This window comes from Styela clava, chromosome 13 (genome assembly GCF_964204865.1).
Source record: "Styela clava chromosome 13, kaStyClav1.hap1.2, whole genome shotgun sequence".
NCBI lineage: Eukaryota > Metazoa > Chordata > Ascidiacea > Stolidobranchia > Styelidae > Styela > Styela clava.
In genome coordinates, this window is record NC_135262.1 from 15947501 (window position 1) to 15952500 (window position 5000).

At 55.6% G+C, this 5000-nt stretch overlaps 2 non-coding genes and 1 pseudogene across 2 annotated transcripts; all 3 read right to left on the reverse strand.

Annotated features, from left to right (window-relative positions):
* Positions 1-135, reverse strand: part of LOC144431723 (large subunit ribosomal RNA) — a 3695-nt pseudogene extending 3560 nt beyond the window's left edge.
* Positions 136-423: 288 nt separating this feature from the next.
* Positions 424-577, reverse strand: LOC144431673 (5.8S ribosomal RNA). The gene has a single exon (XR_013480229.1). It is a non-coding gene; the product is annotated as a 5.8S ribosomal RNA (ribosomal RNA).
* A 298-nt stretch (positions 578-875) lies between these two features.
* LOC144431554 (small subunit ribosomal RNA) lies at positions 876-2685 on the reverse strand. The gene has a single exon (XR_013480118.1). It is a non-coding gene; the product is annotated as a small subunit ribosomal RNA (ribosomal RNA).
* Between the last annotated feature and the right edge of the window lie 2315 nt (positions 2686-5000).

The window sequence follows — 5000 nt, forward strand, 5'->3', positions numbered from 1 at the left end:
TCGAAAAGCGCGCAGATTCGACGCTGGACTCTTCCCGGTTCACTCGCCGTTACTCAGGGAATCCCTGTTGGTTTCTTTTCCTCCGCTTAATAATATGCTTAAATTCAGCGGGTGCTCTCGCCTGAACTCAGGTCGTATGTGTCAAGCGGGCCGCTTCTTACACGGCCCGCTGGCATCGCAAGTCGTCGCCGCCGGCGCCGACCGAGCGCGTACCGTCGCCGCCTTGGCCCACGGTCGGTCTTGATCTCGTGACCGGACCGACCGACCTGGACCCGCCCCTCGAACGTAGTTGAACACGTCGAGGGGCCGGCGGTGTACGGGACACGCGGTCGCGCCGAGAAAGCTCGGCGACCGCTTCAACTTGGGGCGACGCCCGGCCGTCTTTGCAGAGGCCAGGCGACGGCCCTCGGGTGAGGACGAACGCGACCCTGAGGCAGACGCGGTCCCGGGATTGACCCGAGACCGCAATTCGCGTTCAGAAGGTCGACGTTCAATGTGTTCTGCAATTCACATTACTTCTCGCACTTGGCTGCGTCCTTCATCGACTCGCGAGCCGAGTGATCCACCGTTAAGAGTCGTCCTCGACGTTTCGCCCGGCGCCGAAGCGCGCGGACGTCACACTGTGGGATCGACCACAAAACCACCACCGACAACAACTGCACAAAAACACCAACAAACGGCGCCGAGCGACCGCCGGGCTGGGCCGGCGGCACATCGAGCGCGGTGCCCAGAAGCCACCATCGCACTCGGCTGCCTTGCTATGCCAACGTGTTACGCGTGTCGCACGGGGCGGAACCCCGATTGACGGCCGCCCTCTCGGCGGCACCCAAAGACAATTCAGTGCGCGGTCGGCCGGGGCCTACCACCACCTTCGGTAATGATCCTTCCGCAGGTTCACCTACGGAAACCTTGTTACGACTTTTACTTCCTCTAAATGATCAAGTTTGATCGTCTTCTCGACACGCCGACGCGGCCGTTGCCAGCCGCGACGGGGCCGATCCAAGGATCTCACTAAACCATTCAATCGGTAGTAGCGACGGGCGGTGTGTACAAAGGGCAGGGACGTAATCAACGCAAGTTGATGACTTGCGCTTACTGGGAATTCCTCGTTCAAGGGAAACAATTGCAAGTCCCTATCCCAATCACGAATGAGGTTCAACGGGTTACCCGGACCTTTCGGCCTAGGTTAGACACTCGCTGCTTCACTCAGTGTAGCGCGCGTGCGGCCCCGGACATCTAAGGGCATCACAGACCTGTTATTGCTCAATCTCGTGTGGCTAAACGCCACTAGTCCCTCTAAGAAGTTAGACGCCGACCGAGAAGGTCGCGTAACTATTTAGCATGCCAGAGTCTCGTTCGTTATCGGAATTAACCAGACAAATCGCTCCACCAACTAAGAACGGCCATGCACCACCACCCACAGAATCAAGAAAGAGCTCTCAATCTGTCAATCCTACCTGTGTCCGGGCCGGGTGAGTTTCCCCGTGTTGAGTCAAATTAAGCCGCAGGCTCCACTCCTGGTGGTGCCCTTCCGTCAATTCCTTTAAGTTTCAGCTTTGCAACCATACTTCCCCCGGAACCCAAAGACTTTGGTTTCCCGGAAGCTGCCGGAAAGGTCGTCATGGTAACGCCTCCCGATCGCTAGTTGGCATCGTTTATAGTCAGAACTAGGACGGTATCTGATCGTCTTCGAACCTCTGACTTTCGCTCTTGATTAAAGAAAACATTCTTGGCGAATGCTTTCGCAGTAGTTCGTCTTCCGCCGATCCAAGAATTTCACCTCTAACGGCAGAGTACGGACGCCCCCGTCTGTCCCTCTTAATCATTACCTCGTGCTCCGAAAACCAACAAAATAGAACCGAGGTCCTATTCCATTATTCCATGCAACACTATGCAGGCGAACAGCCTGCTTTGAACACTCTAATTTTTTCAAAGTAAACTTATCGGCCACCGCCGACACTCAGTCAAGAGCACCGACGGAGAACCGAAGGTGAGGCGAACGCAACCAGTGACACGCCTTGCGACGGACCGGCGGCGCTCGCCCAAAATCCAACTACGAGCTTTTCAACCGCAACAACTTTAGCATACACTGTTGGAGCTGGAATTACCGCGGCTGCTGGCACCAGACTTGCCCTCCAATGGATACTCGTTAAGAGTTTTAGGATGTACTCATTCCAATTACAGGGCCTCGTTAGAGTCCTGTATTGTTATTTTTCGTCACTACCTCCCCGTGTCGGGAATGGGTAATTTGCGCGCCTGCTGCCTTCCTTGGATGTGGTAGCCGTTTCTCAGGCTCCCTCTCCGGAATCGAACCCTGATTCCCCGTTACCCGTTATCACAAAGGTAGGCACGTAGCGTACCTTCGACAGTTGATAGGGCAGACACTTGAATGATACGTCGTCGGTGCAGAGACCGTACGATCCGCGTGGTTATCCAGAGTCATCAAACGTCACAGGACGAACCCGGTCGGTTTTGATCTGATAAAAGCGCGCCTCCCGAAGTCGGCGCTTAATGCATGTATTAGCTCTAGAATTACCACAGTTATCCACTTCGCTTACGAGACCAAATAAACCAAGACTGATTTAATGAGCCATTCGCAGTTTCGCTTTACGAGAACTCGTACTTGCACCTGCATGGCTTAATCTTTGAGACAAGCATATCACTACTGGCAGGATCAACCAGATAGCTGCGACAGCTGCGCTCGGCCCTTGCTGGGCCGCCCGGCGCGTGCTCGTCGCATTCGTTTAAGACCGAGGCGATCGCCTGCGGCCGTACTCAGCTTCGACAGTCGCTGGCCGCGACGTCCACGCTCTCGCCGGCAGTGCCAGGCGGAGCGATTTGCGTTTTTTCTTTGCTCGCCCTCTCTCGGGCTCGATCCATACAGTTTCGCACAAACAAGAGCTCTGCCGGCCGCCTGCAGCGGTGCCTAAAACCCGGGCATAACAATGCGACCGTTCTGCTAGGCCGACAAGCGCTCAAGCCAGACGCTCGATCGAACGCCCCCTACATATTAGTCGAGACAACGGCTCGCTCATTAGCATCGCGTTTGTACTTTAACTTTTTTTGGCTCGGCTTCTTTCGACGCCGATGCCGGCGACGCATCACTCTCTCGCCCGCCAGCCACCGAGAAAAGGGTGCGCTCCGACCGGCCCCGCACCGCTCTTTCTTGGCTCATTCGAAATTACTGTCTTTCGCTCTGACATGCCTTACCTAGGGTTAGGTTAGTATGCTTGCACGTTTGTACTTTAACTTTTTTCGGCTCGGCTTCTTTCGACGCCGATGCCGGCGACGCAGCACTCTCTCGCCCGCCAGCCACCGAGAAAAGGGTGCGCTCCGACCGGCCCCGCACCGCTCTTTCTTGGCTCATTCGAAATTACTGTCTTTCGCTCTGACATGCCTTACCTAGGGTTAGGTTAGTATGCTTGCACGTTTGTACTTTAACTTTTTTCGGCTCGGCTTCTTTCGACGCCGATGCCGGCGACGCAGCACTCTCTCGCCCGCCAGCCACCGAGAAAAGGGTGCGCTCCGACCGGCCCCGCACCGCTCTTTCTTGGCTCATTCGAAATTACTGTCTTTCGCTCTGACATGCCTTACCTAGGGTTAGGTTAGTATGCTTGCACGTTTGTACTTTAACTTTTTTCGGCTCGGCTTCTTTCGACGCCGATGCCGGCGACGCATCACTCTCTCGCCCGCCAGCCACCGAGAAAAGGGTGCGCTCCGACCGGCCCCGCACCGCTCTTTCTTGGCTCATTCGAAATTACTGTCTTTCGCTCTGACATGCCTTACCTAGGGTTAGGTTAGTATGCTTGCACGTTTGTACTTTAACTTTTTTCGGCTCGGCTTCTTTCGACGCCGATGCCGGCGACGCAGCACTCTCTCGCCCGCCAGCCACCGAGAAAAGGGTGCGCTCCGACCGGCCCCGCACCGCTCTTTCTTGGCTCATTCGAAATTACTGTCTTTCGCTCTGACATGCCTTACCTAGGGTTAGGTTAGTATGCTTGCACGTTTGTACTTTAACTTTTTTCGGCTCGGCTTCTTTCGACGCCGATGCCGGCGACGCAGCACTCTCTCGCCCGCCAGCCACCGAGAAAAGGGTGCGCTCCGACCGGCCCCGCACCGCTCTTTCTTGGCTCATTCGAAATTACTGTCTTTCGCTCTGACATGCCTTACCTAGGGTTAGGTTAGTATGCTTGCACGTTTGTACTTTAACTTTTTTCGGCTCGGCTTCTTTCGACGCCGATGCCGGCGACGCATCACTCTCTCGCCCGCCAGCCACCGAGAAAAGGGTGCGCTCCGACCGGCCCCGCACCGCTCTTTCTTGGCTCATTCGAAATACTGTCTTTCGCTCTGACATGCCTTACCTAGGGTTAGGTTAGTATGCTTGCACGTTTGTACTTTAACTTTTTTCGGCTCGGCTTCTTTCGACGCCGATGCCGGCGACGCAGCACTCTCTCGCCCGCCAGCCACCGAGAAAAGGGTGCGCTCCGACCGGCCCCGCACCGCTCTTTCTTGGCTCATTCGAAATTACTGTCTTTCGCTCTGACATGCCTTACCTAGGGTTAGGTTAGTATGCTTGCACGTTTGTACTTTAACTTTTTTCGGCTCGGCTTCTTTCGACGCCGATGCCGGCGACGCAGCACTCTCTCGCCCGCCAGCCACCGAGAAAAGGGTGCGCTCCGACCGGCCCCGCACCGCTCTTTCTTGGCTCATTCGAAATTACTGTCTTTCGCTCTGACATGCCTTACCTAGGGTTAGGTTAGTATGCTTGCACGTTTGTACTTTAACTTTTTTCGGCTCGGCTTCTTTCGACGCCGATGCCGGCGACGCATCACTCTCTCGCCCGCCAGCCACCGAGAAAAGGGTGCGCTCCGACCGGCCCCGCACCGCTCTTTCTTGGCTCATTCGAAATTACTGTCTTTCGCTCTGACATGCCTTACCTAGGGTTAGGTTAGTATGCTTGCACGTTTGTACTTTAACTTTTTTCGGCTCGGCTTCTTTCG